At 45.3% G+C, this 13,795-nt stretch overlaps 1 pseudogene; it reads right to left on the reverse strand.

Moving 5' to 3' along the window:
* Window positions 1-33: 33 nt before the first annotated feature.
* Window positions 34-430, reverse strand: LOC132226004 (large ribosomal subunit protein eL27-like; annotated as a pseudogene).
* Between the last annotated feature and the right edge of the window lie 13,365 nt (window positions 431-13,795).

Here is a 13,795-nt window from a genome sequence, read left to right on the forward strand (position 1 = left end):
TTTGGATTTTTAATAACGGAAACAAAAAATGTTCTAAAACCGAAGCTTCTGAAAGAACCATGTGTTGTTCTTGCCAGACATGTACCTCTCTTCAAACTTTACCTTGGCCTCCTGTTGACCCTTGCATTTGAGAGTCGGGTCTCCGAAGAGGTCCTTGCTGACAACAATTTTGTCCAAGGGAAGATCCACAGAATACCTATGGGCATGAGGTGACTGGAATTCACAGAAGACTTGATCTTTGACCTCTTGGCAATTTTCTTCTTGCCCATGGCAGCTGTCACTTTATGGTGATAGAGGGCAATGCCATCCACCAGAGCATGGCTGGAGGGAAGTCTGAGGTGGCATCATCAATGTTCTACACAATGACGGCTTTGCATCCTGAGTAGCGTCCAGCCAGGACCAGCACCACCTTCCCGGGTTTCTTGCCCATTTCGAAGGCAGCCACTCAGGCCTAGAGCAGAAAGAAAACCCAACATAGTATCTCTCTTGATGAATGTTTCAATTGCACTTGAATCAAGGTATATTTTGCAATTATTGTATGAAGGGCCAAATAAATGTCAGGTCTAGGTGGTTGATAATGTTCTAATTTTTCACATCCTTATTGATTTTTTTAATTAAGATTAGACACCACAAAGAGTAATATCCAACTATAATTGTGGATTTGCCTATTTTTTCCCTTCAGTTCTGTCAACTTTTGCTTCCAGTGTTTTGAGTCTCTATTACTAGGTTTATACTCATTTAGAATTATTATGTGCTCCTGGTAAATTAAGCCTTTTGTTATCATAAAACTTCTGTCTTTCTTTCTGGTAATCCTTGAAGTCTACTTTGACATTAACTACACCAGGATTTTCACTTTCCTTTTACTTTTTGTCCTTTTTACTTTCAACATGTCCACATTGAGTCTTTATATTTAAAATATGTCTCTTTAAGCAACATGTAATGGGGGTGTTGCTTATCCAGTTTAACGATATCTGCCTTTTTAGTCTAATTTAGTAATTACTGATATGGCTAAGTTTAAGTCTATCATCTGGCTATTTGTTTGTTTCTTTGTTCATTTCCTGCTTCCTTTTGAATTAATTATTTTTATTATTTCATTTTATTATTTCATTTTATTAGCTTTTTATAATGTAATGGCATGTTATGATATAATATACTTCTGTAATTTATTTGTAGTGGTTGCTCCAGGAATTATAATATTCATTTTGAATTTATCACAGATTATCCCTAGTTATGATTATACCATTCATGCATAATATACGCATATACTTATCGGTATATTCAGTATAATTCCTTTTTCATTTCTTCTTATCCTTGTTGCTACTCTCAGCATATATTTACTTTATATGTTATCATAATGGATTATTTAACCTTCACAGTAATACTATGTGCTGGTATTATTATCCCTGGATTCCAATTGTGGCTCCAGATCTATGTGAACTTGAACAGATCACTTAGCCTCTGATCCCGCTCTGTAAAATGTAGATAATAAATTTTTTTTATCACATAGAGCTACTGTGAAAATCTGAGTGAATCCATGTTAATGTACTTTAGATAGTCCTAGCACTCAATAAATGTTAGGTCCCACTTTATTTTCACAGATGAAGAAATAGAAGCTCAGAGAGGTGAAGTGACTGACTGAAAATCACACAGCTACTGAGTAAAGGTGTGAAGGTTTTCAAACCAGTTCTACCTAACTCCAACCAAAACTGTTTAACCATTCAGCTGACTTTGCGTCCTTATCTAAGGAGTAAGACTGAATGAGAATAAGATTTTGATAACCGATAATTGCCTTATAACAAAAGGCTTTGGAAAGGTTTTATTGAGATTGCGCAGAAGGACTAGTGAATATGCACTAATGTAACCTTGTATCACCAAAAACTCCTAGTTTACCACATCTGGGACCTGTAGCTAGTTGGCAAGTGGCAGAGCCAGGACTCAAATCCAGATCTTCCCTTGCGGTCCCTGCCTCTTCCCAATAACCAGGTTACACAAATATTCTCCATAGGCTTCATGCCTTTACTGTAGTTACTTTAATCGCTCCTGCTAGCCCTGGCCAGTTTTGTTCAGTGGTTGGAGCATCAGCCCTCGGACTGAAGGGTCCCAGGTTTGATTCCAGTCAAAAGCACATACCTCAGTTGCAGGTACGATCCCCGATCCCCATCAGGTCGCATGCAGGAGGCAACCAACTGATGTGTCTCTCACACTGATGTTTCTCTTTCTCTCTACCTCTCCCCCTCCCTTCCACTCCCTCTAAAAATCAATGGAAAAAATATATCCTTAGGTGAGGATTAGCAAAAACGAAACAAACAAACAAAAAACACACAAGTAACTCCTGCTAGTGTTCATACCAATGAAGGAAACTCCTCTGACACAGGACTAGTAAAAAACCACCCATACAAAAAAACAAAAAGAAAACCCATACACATACAAAGATATATATATATATATATATATATATATATATATACCATGACAAGAGAATGAATAAATAAATTGTGAATAAGCCAGTCAGAGAAAGATAAAATCACATGATCTCACTCATTTATGGAATATAATGAACAACATAAACTGATGAACAAAAACAGATCCAGAAACAGAGAAGCATTGATCAGACCGTCAAACCTCAGAGGGAAGGTAGGGGAGGGTGGGGGTAAGGGGGACAGATCAATCAAAGGACTGTATGCATGCATATAAGCCTAACCCAGTGGTCGGCAAACTCATTAGTCAACAGAGCCAAATATCAACAGTACAACAATTGAAATTTCTTTTAAGAGCTAAATTTGTTAAACTTAAACTATATAGGTAGGTACATTGTTATTAACTTAATTAGGGTACTCCTAAGGCTTAGGAAGAGCCACACTCAAGGGGCCAAAGAGCCGCATGTGGCTCACGAGCCGCTGTTTGCCAACCACTGGCCTAACCAATGGACACAGACAACAGGGGGGGGTGAGGGCATGAGTGGGGTTGGGGGGGGTAGGGGGGAAATGGGGGAGAAGGACACATTTGTAATACCTTAATCAATCAATAAATTAAAAATAATAATAATAAATAAATAAATTGTGATATGCCCACATAATGGAATAATATAGAAAAATGAAAATGGATCAATTATAGCTAAATGCATTACAGGGAAGAATAATGTTAAGTGAAAAAAGTAAAACCCAGGAAACAACTTAAAATATGACAGGATTTTTAGAGTTCACAAACAACTAAATATGTTTTAACCAGCTTTTCCCCCCTTCTCTTTTTTTCCTTTTTTTTCCTTTCTCTCTTCCTTCCTTCCTTCCTTTCTTCCTATTTCTGTCCTTCCTTCCTTCCTTCTTCCTTCCTTCCTTTCTTTTTTTCTATTATCTATCTATCATCTATCTTTCTATGGTTGATGTGTATATGTGTCAGCCAAGGAAATAATTAATAGGAAGTGTAGGGCAGTTTGCTACTCCTGGGAATGGGAAAGCAGAGAGGTGATCAGGAGAGTAGCAAATAATTTATTTAAAATGCTTAGTTTTTCCCACTCTCCTTCTCAAGTGTACACCCTTGCCTTTCCCTTGTACCAGGAGCTGGGTTCATGGGTATTCATTTTATTAAAATGACAGCATGCATGTGCTTCTATGTGCTTCAATTAACATACTACAATAACAAAGAACCACAGTCAATGAGAACAGGGATATAAAAGAAGGTTATCTAACAAAGCAGGTAAGATTCCAAAAAAGAAAATTCTAAGGAAACAACTTTGCCTTGAACAGTGAAAACAGTCATCAGTTGCCGGGAGCCGGTCCATCCTTGCTGTTTCAAGGGACCTGGCATATATGGCATACTGTTCTTAATATGTTTGCTCACCTTCTTGGCACTATGTTTTAACCAAGGTCTCTGAGAAAGGTTGTTTCCCCAGATAGGGATTTTCCCCTGAAGTTAGGGAGGGAATAAAACCCCTTAACTAAGTGCCAGGCGGGTAATTAATCACTTTAACTACGAACAATCATGCTTAAACTACATAATCTTTACTCCCTGGAATGGAGATAAGAAACACCCCAACCTTTGGAATAGAGATTGATAGGATTGGAATCAACTGGTATAAATACAGATGTAACAAGACAACAGGACACAAAACCTAGACACAGAACCTAGACACAGAACCTACACAGAACCTAGAGACAGAAGAACTTCGCTGGAGAGAACATGGCAAAAGATCCTGGACAGAAATTGGCCACAGAACCTAGAGACAGAACCTAGCGAGAGAACCTGGCTGAAGAACCTAGAGACAGAACCTGGCTACAGAACCTGGATAGAACATGGCAAAAGAACCTGACTAGAACCTGGTGACTGAACCTTGCTGGAGAACCTGGACAGAACCTGGCTGGAGAACCTAGCGAGGGAACATGGCTACAGAACCTGGCTGGAGAACCTGGACAGAACCTGGCAATAGAACCAGGCAAGAGAACCCAACCATGCTGATCAACTGAACGCCTCCTCCGAGTCTTTCCCTCTTCGCCAACTCCATCCACACCTTTGGGGACCCCTGAACCTGCTGGGGTTGGACCCCAGCAATCAGTGTTGTAAAATTACATGTTTTATTCTATTAAAACTCTAGCATAATTTAAATACAACCCATGTAAATGTATGACAGTAATGAAGAAGTATGACAGTAATAAAAAGTACCGAAGTTTAGCCCTAACCGGTTTGGCTCAGTGGATAAAGTGTCAGCCTGTGTACTGAAGGGTCCCGGGTTCTATTCCAGTCAAGGGCATGTTCCTTAGTTGCAGGCACATCTCCAGTAGGGGGTGTGCAGGAGGCAGCTGATTGATGTTTCTAACTCTCTATCCCTCTCCCTTTCTCTCTGTAAAAAATAAAATATATATATATATATATATTTTTTTTTAAAAAGTACCAAAGTTTAGAGAACTGGTTCTGTCCCCCTCATCTCAGCCTCCAGTCAATTCCAAGTATTATTTCTTGTTTGAAGCCCTATACTCTTAAGGGCACGATTTTGCCATCAGATAGCACATATGGACTGTCTAGATTCGCGTTTCTTGGTGTGCCAGTTGGAAAAATTTGAAAGCAGACCCCGCTAATTTTAAATATATTTGATAAGGCATCTATGGCTAACTTATTTTGTTTGATAAGAAACAAGAGAACTCAGTTATTTTCCTTTTGTACTCACGGTGTAAATTCCCACGGGTTCTGTGAAAGAGGAAGTTACAGAGGCAATTGTCAGATATGAGGTACTGAATGCTAATGTGCCTGAATGTTTGTGTGTTTCAAAGGATCGCCCTCAGCTTAGGTCCAGCGTGGCAGTCCTTTGGAAAGAGAAAAGGCAATATTGTTCCCTTTTGATTAAACAGCAGGGAGAATAAAACCAACCTCAGAGTCTCCTGAAAGAGATGAGCAAGAAGGAATATTCAAAAAAAGAATGAGTCCCCCTAGCTGGTTTGGCTCAGTGGTTAGAGTGTCGGCCCAGGGACTGAAGGGTCCTGGGTTCAAATGTGATCAAGGGCACATACCTTGGTTGCTGGCTCCAGCCCTGGCTCCATCCCTAGGGCGTGTGTGGGAGGCAACCCATTGATGTGTCTCTACCCCTCCTTCCACCTCTTCTAAAAATCAGTGAGGGAAAAAATATCCTCAGGTGAGGATTAACAAAAAAAAAAGAGAGAGAGAGGGAGAAAGAGCGAATGAATGAGTCATTCAGAAAGGAGGTCTGAATGACTCATTCATTCATTGCTAGTCAAGGAAGCCAAGAAAGAAGCCTGTTCTAGACTATTCAAGAAGTATCCAGAAGGAGAGGTTATCTGCTTCTGGGCAGAATTGTTGCTTTTGTAGAGATGGATGCAGGGTGTAGTGGTCCATGACTTTGAAGAATACTCCAGGCATCCCTGAGGAGACCTTTCTCCTAGTGAGATGCAGAACCAGAGGGTGGGTCAGGCAGCAGGATCCAAGAACTACAATACCTAAATCTAAAATATCACCAGAAATGCATGGAAGTAGGGGAAATACATTTACTCAAATTCCTCTTAAGGACAGAGCTATAAGTAGTTGGAACAAAAAAGTATTTGGCCCTGACTGGTTTGGCTCAGTGGATAGAGCATTGGCCTGTGGATTCATGGGCCCCAGGTTCGATTCCAGTCACAGGCACCAAAAACAAATAAACAAAAAATGTTTGATAAGCTGTAGGGCAGAGGAGAGATTTTTAGAGACCTCTGAGAGACTCCCTACTGTATCCATGAGACCTCTGAGCTACCACCACTCATTCACTCACCAAACATCTACTGAGCACCAAACAGATGTTGATCTAGATGCCGGGAGGCATCAGTGGACAAAGCAGACAGAGCCTGGGCATGATGAATCAGCAAATTACAGCATAGTAGAAGACAAGTTGATCGTGAAAAAAATAGAAAGCTGAGCAGGGTCAGAAGAAGCAGGAATTGAAGAGGTTCCCCTTTTACATAGGGTCATCGGGACATGGCCTATTAAGATGATAGCATTTGTGTGAAGGCTTGAAAAAGGTGAGGAAGTGAACCATGTGGACATCTGTGAGAAGACAATCCAGGCAGAGGGAGCATCCTGTGAGCTACTGGGTCAAGGAGCCAAGAGCTTTCTAAGAGGGAGAGAGTCCCAGTTAATTACAGGCTTATCATGTTGGTTATTTGGGGGTCTTGATGAAAGTGATTTTTTTTTTTTAGGTGCTCTTTATTCCACCTTTCCTGCAGTCGGAACTCATTTCTCAATGCTTGAAATGTAGGATTGATATTCCAAGCATATTGGATTTGAGTGTGCACCGATTTAGGAGCCTACTAAAGATGCCCACATGTTTCCATCTCTTCTGATGCCATGAAAAATTCCCTGGAGCTGACTTGCTCTGGGTAGGGGCGGCATCTAGCTTTGGGGTGAGAGCCTGCAGGCCTTTAAAAGAAGAATAAAACAACAGTCCGTAGACTAGCCCTTCTAGGTACTTCAGCCCAGGTTTTTATCCATCATTTCAATACCTAAAGCTGATTAAGATAATTCCTGTTACTATGGCCGTAGGCACTTTTATTCTTTTTGTTTGTTTGTTTTTGTTTTTTTCTTTAGGCACTTTTAGGTAGAAGATGCCATCGGGTTATTTCTACATTGATTGTATCAAATACAATGCCCCCAGACATGAAAGAATCATCAGGCATAGAAGGTTAGGCAATTTGAAGGAGAACAGACAATAGAAATAACCACAAGGCTTCTGACATTGGGATTGTCAAATACAGACCTTAAACTAATTATGTTTATACTAGAGGCCCAATGCACAAAATTCGTGCATGGGTAGGGACCCTAGGCGTGGCTGGCGATCAGGGCCATCTGTGGGGCGACTGGCAGGTAGGATGATAGCCGCCCGTCCCCCCCCCCCCCCCCCCCCCCCCCCGCCAACTGGCACCCACCTTGGCTGGCAGCCTGTCACAGCCCACTGGCTGGCCCTGCCTCCTGATCGCCACCTCTCTCTCAGGAGGCAGACACTCAATGTAAGAGCTGCCCCCAACAATCCTATGTAATAAAAGCTTAATTTGCAAATTGACTGAACAGTGGACCAGCAGAACTACCAGTTGCTATGACACACACTGACCACCAGGGGGAAAATGGTCAACGCAGGAGCTGTTCCCGGGACCCTTGGTGGTCAGTGTGTGTCATAGCAACTGGGCATTCTGCCGGTCCACTGTTCAGTCAATTTGCATATTAGGTTTTTATTATATAGGATCGTTTGAGGAGACAAAAAAAAAAAAAACAAGATTAAAAATCTCAGCACAGAACTGGAAATTATTCTTTCTTTGTAATGTCAGAGGTTGGAGGCATGGCAATTTTGAAGGAGAAACAAAGAAAACTCTAGAGCTGAAAACGATAAGAACTCAATACATTCATTCATGCCTTTTCTATTTTTATAAAACCAAACCATTTTGTTGATCTTAAAAAAAAAAAGAAAGAAGTAACTTTCAAAGGCCACACTCAGCCAGTTTTAAAATGTAGGCTGAAGGTTTTTGTTTTACTTTGGGTGTGTGTGTGTGTGCAAATATAAGAGGATTCTTTATTCTATTAGACTTAATAAACTAGCCTTACTTGTTTAAACAGTGCCTTTTATTCCTGATTGTGGAAAATTTCTTCCAGACAAAGAAGGGAAGTATATTTAAACATATGTTATATGATAAAATGCCAGCCTTTTAAAAAGGTTTAACAGTTTTTAAACTAGGTAATACATATGATATTTTAAAAATTCAAGGAGGCTGTTCTGCCTATGGATCAGCCTTCTCTCTGTCCCACTCCTTCACTAATAAACTCTCTTAAAAAAATTCAACAAGTAAAAATGTATATGGTGAAAGTGAGTCTCATATCTCTGGCACCCAGTGCTTAGTTTTCCCCAGAGATACTAATTTTTAGTGATTGCTTAAATATCTTTCCAGGCTATTTCATGCATATATAAGCATATATAATCCTATATAATAAAAAAGTAATATGCAAATTAACCGTCACTCCAACACACAAGATGGCCACCCTCATGTGGACACGAGATGGCCGCCACAAGATGGCCAGCAGGGGAGGGCAGTTAGTGGTGACTGGGCCGGCAGGGGAGGGAAGTTTCGGGAGAGGCCTCAGGGGAAGGCAGTTGGGGGGAACCAGGCCAGCAGGGGAGGGCAGTTGGGAGCGACCAGGCCTGCAGGGGAGGGGAGCTGGGAGGGACCAGGCCTGCAGGGGGGGGGGGCAGTTGGGGGAGACCAGGACTGCAGGGGAGGGAAGTTGGGGATGACCAGGCCTGAAGCGGAGGAGTTTTAGGGGCGATCAGGCCTGCAGAGGAAGGCAGTTGGGGGTAGCCAGGCCTTCAGGGGAGGGAAGTTGTGGGGGAGGCCTGTAGGGGAGGGCAGTTGGGGGGGACCAGGCCTGCAGGGGAGAGCAGTTGGGGGAAACCAGGCCTGCAGGGGAGGGCGTTTGGGGGTGAACAGGCCTGCAGGGGAGGGCAGTTTGAGGCAACTAGGCCAGCAGGGGAGGGCAGTTAGGGTGACCAGGCCGGTAAGAGAGAGGGAAGTTTGGGGGGACCAGGCCTGCAGGGAAGGGCAGTTGGTGGCGACCAGGCCTGCAGGGGAGGGCAGTTGGGGGGGACCAGGATGGCAAGGGAGGGAAGTTAGGGGTGACCAGGCCAGCAGGGGAGGAGTGTTAGGGGCCACCAGGCCTGCAGGAAAGGGCAGTTGGGGGGGGACAGGGCCTGCAGGGGAGGGCAGTTAGGGGTGACCAGGCCAGCAAGGGAGGGTAGTTAGGGACAATTGGGCTGGCAGGGGAGCAGTTAGGCATCGATCAGGCTGGCCAGAGTGGTTAGGGGGTGATCAGGCTGGGAGGCAGAAGCGTTTAGGGGCAATTAGGCAGGCAGAAGAGTGGATGGGGGCCAGCAGTGGTTGGGGGCCCCTCTGGATTGTAAGAGTGGTCCCATATTGGAGAGGGTGCAGGCTGGGCTGAGGGACAAACAACCCCTGTGCACAAATTTTGTGCACCGGGCCTCTAGTATTTAATAGATTCCTTTAAATAGAAATCAAATTATGCTATGTACACTAGCCTATTATATTTATACTAGAGGCCCAGTGCACAAAATATGTGCGCTCGGGGGGCAGGGGGGTCCCTCAGCCCGGCCTGTGCCCTCTCACAGTCTGGGACCCCTCAGGAGATAAAGACCTGATGGCTTAGGCCTGCTCCCAGGTGGCAGAGGGCAGGTCCAATCCTTAGGTGCAGCCCCTGGTCGGGCTCAGAGCAGGGCTGATTGGGGAGTTGGGACGCTGCCCCCTGTCATGCACAGAGCAGGGCGGATCAGGAGGTTGCGATGCCACCCTCAGTCACACTCAGGGTAGGGCAGATGGGGAGGTTATGGCTCTACCCTGTCACACACAGAGCAGGGCCGATCAGGGGGTTGGGGCACCGCCGCCTGTCACAAACAGAGCCGGAGGGCGATCAGGGGGTTGGGGAGCTCCCCCCTGTCACTCACAGAGTAGGGCCGAAAGAGGAGTTGGGGCACCGCCCCCTGTCACACACAGAGCAGGGCAGATGGGGAAGTTATGGCTCTACCCTGTCACACACAGAGCAGGGACCGTGGGGGGGGGGGTGGGTTGGGGTGCCGCCCTCTATCACCCACGGAGCAGGGACCGTGGGGGGGGGGGTTGGGGCGCCGCCCTCTATCACCCACAGAGCAGGGCCGATCAGGGGGTTGGGGTGCTGCACCCTGTCACACACAGAGCAGGGCCGATCAGAGGTTTGGGGCACCGCCACTGTCACACTCAGGGCTGGGCCGATGGGGAGGTTATGGCTCTACCCCCTCACACACAGAGCAGGGCTCGTGGGGGGGTGGGGGTAGGGTGCCGCACCCTGTCAAACACAGAGCAGGGCTGATCAGGGGATTGAGGCACCGCAGCCTGTCACACACAGAGCCGCAGGGCGATCAGGGGGTTGGGGAGCTCCCCCCATCAGGCACAGAGCAGGGCTGATCAGGGGGTTGGGGTGCCTTCCCCTGTCACGAACAGAGCAGGGCAGATAGGGAGGTTGTGGCCCCGCCCCCTTTCACACACAGAGCCGCAGGGCGATCAGGGGGTTTGGGTGCTGCCCCCTGTCATGCTGATCCCGGTGCCGGGAGGCCTCGCGGCTCCACTGATCCTGGTGCTGGGAGGCATATTACCCTTTTACTATATAGGATAGATGCTGGGAACCGGTCCATGCTTGCTGTTTCAAGGGACCTGGCATATATGGCATACTGTTCTTAATATGCTTGCTCACCTTCTGGGCACTGTGTTTTAACCAAGGTCACCTCTCTGAGAAAGGTTGAATCCCCAGGTAGGGATTTTCCCCTGAAGTTAGGGAGGGAATAAAACCTCTTAACTAAGTGCCAGGCGGGTAATTAATCATTTCAACTACGAACAATAATGCTTAAGCTACATAATCTTTACTCCCTGGAATGGAGATAAGAAACGCCCTAACCTTTGGAATAGAGATTGATAGGGTTGGAATCAACTGGTATAAATACAGATGCAACAAGACAACAAGACACAGAACTTAAGAGACAGAACCTAGGCACAGAACCTACACAGAACGTTCTCTAGAGACAGAAGAACTTCGCTGGAGAGAACATGGCAAAAGATCCTGGACAGAAACTGGCCTCAGAACCTAGAGACAGAACCTAGTGAGAGAACATGGCAAAAGATCCTGGACTGAGCCTGACTACAGAAATTGGCAAGAGAACCTGGTGACTGAACCTGGCTGGAGAACCTAGCAAGAGAACATGGAGATCCTGGCTAGAGGTCCTGGCTAGGCTGCTGATCAACTGAACCCTATCTCCGTGTCATTCCTTCTTCGCCAACTCCGTCCACACCTTTGGGGACCCCTGGACCTGCTGGGGTTGGACCCCAGCAGATAGAGGCCTAGTGCATGGGTGGGGGCCAGCTGGTTTGCCCTGAAGGGTGTCCTGGATCAGGGTGGGGGTCCCCACTGGGGTGCCTGGCCAGCCTGGATGAAGGGATGATAGCTGTTTGCAGCTGGTCACACACCCTTCAGGGTGAGGGTCCCCACTGGGGTGCCTGGCCAGTCTGGGTGAGGGGCTGAGGGCTGTTTTCAGGCTGGAGGGTGACTGAAGCTCCCAACCGCTCCTTTTTTTCTTTTTCTTTTTTTTATTCTGGGCCAGCTTTAGCTCTGAGGCTTGGTTCCAGCTCTTAGGCCTCGGCTGCTGAAAGCAGGTATCTGGTTTGTTTGGGTTCTATAATCGAAACACTGTTTCAACTCCAGCTCTGACATCCCGGCTGGCTGAAAGCAGGTTTCTGGGGTTTTGTTTAGCTTCTATATTTGTAACAATGTTTCAAACTGCAAGCTCAGAGGCTGGCAGTGGCAGGCGGGGAACGTTGGCTTCCTCTGTCGCTGAAGCAAGCAAGCCTCATGTTCGCTTCCAGCTGCCTGGCTGCCGGCTGCCATCTTGGCTGGCAGTTAATTTGCATATCACCCTGATTAGCCAATGGGAAGGGTAGCGGATGTACAGCTAATTACCATTTTTCTCTTTTATTAGATAGGATGCATGCATACAAGTCCTTTTTTTGATCTCTGTCCCATACCCTCACCCTCCCCTACCTTCCCTCTGAGGTTTGAGCATCTGATCAATGATTCTCTGTCTCTAGATCTGTTTTTATTCATCGGTTTATGTTGTTCACTAGAGGCCTAGTGCACGGCATTCGTGCACTCAGTGGAGGGAGGGGGGCCTCAGCCTGGCCTTGCCCTCTTGCAGTCCAGGAGCCCCGCCACTGCCGTTGCACTTGCCAATCGTGAGCCCAGCTCAGGGCTTCTGGCTGAGCAGTGCTCCCCCTGTGGGAGCACACTGACCACCACGGGCAGCTCCTGCATTGAGCATCTGCCCCCTGGTGGTCAGTACACATCATACCAACTGGTCGTTCCGCTATTAGGTTGATTTGTATATTAGCCTTTTATTATATAGGATTATAATCCATAAATGAGTGAGATCATGTGATATTTATCTTTACTTTTTTATAAAAATATTTTTATTGATTTCAAAGAGGAAAGGAGAGGGAGAGAGAGATAGAAACATCAATGATGAGAGAGAATCATTGATCAGCTGCCTCTTGCATGCCGCCTACTGGGGACTGAGCCCGGAACCCAGGCATGTGCCCTTGACCAGAATCGAACCTGGGACCCTTCAATCCACAGGCCAATGCTCTATCCACTGAGCCAAACCACCTAGGGCATGATATTTATCTTTAAACTAGGTGGCTACTCAACCATCAGAAAAGATGAAATATTGCCATTTGGGACGACATGGATGGATCTTGATAATATTATGCTAAGCAAAATAAGTCAGTCAGGAAAAGCTAAGAACCACATGATTGCACTCATGTGTGGGATATAAAACTGAAATTCACAGCCGGACTGGTGTGGCTCAGTGCTTCAGCGTTGACCCATGAACCTGGAGGTCAAGGTTCAATTCCTGTTGCTGGCTTGATCCCCAGTATGGGGAGGCAATCTCTCATCATTTTTTTTTCCTTTACTGAGTGTTTTATTGACATGAGCTTTTCTTTTTATTATTATTATAATTTTTTTATTGTCTACAGTTTTACATAAGTCTCACTAATGTTTTTATCCCTCTCACCCTCTCCGTTCCTCTCTGAAATCAATAAAAAAAATATATTTTTAAAAAGATACTAGGTCACAGGAGTGGGCTGGTAATTTTATTAAACTCCGTTTTTGAGAAATTATCGGATTTTAAAGCTGCAGGTGCTCTAGGGAGTTCATTCAAACATCCCAGGAAGGAAACTAAAGTTGAAAAGGCAAAAGAATTTGCTTACTACAATAACTTAGTTCTGGTCCCCCGCCTAGACCCCAGGTCTCCTAAATCGAGTGCAGTTTTCTCTGCACCATGGTTTTTACCTGGCAACAGAAGATCCAGCATTATCGTTAGCTCTTCTAACTCTGCTCTTTCTCCAGCCTTGCAATATTTCCTGGAATTAAGATTAACTCGGTTTATGCTGCCTTCTTGTTCTTTTGTTTTCACTGTCCTTAGTCTTTATCATCAGCATTGCTGAGGACTGATGCGACCAGCTCCCACCAGCCTAGTGCCTCAGGCATCGCCTCTGCGGTGGCACAGCCCCTCTCTCCTCAAAGAATGTTTTCTTTTTTTCATCCTGACCTTGCAATTCCCAATTTGATTTTGGTAGAAAATCAAGTCTTACTTGATATGTCTTTATGAACGTTTGATAGTGGGTTAGTATTTGGATGCGCTACCACTAACCTCTCTTGTTTGGATCGTTTTTCTGAAATA

This window comes from Myotis daubentonii, chromosome 2 (genome assembly GCF_963259705.1).
Source record: "Myotis daubentonii chromosome 2, mMyoDau2.1, whole genome shotgun sequence".
Lineage (NCBI taxonomy): Eukaryota > Metazoa > Chordata > Mammalia > Chiroptera > Vespertilionidae > Myotis > Myotis daubentonii.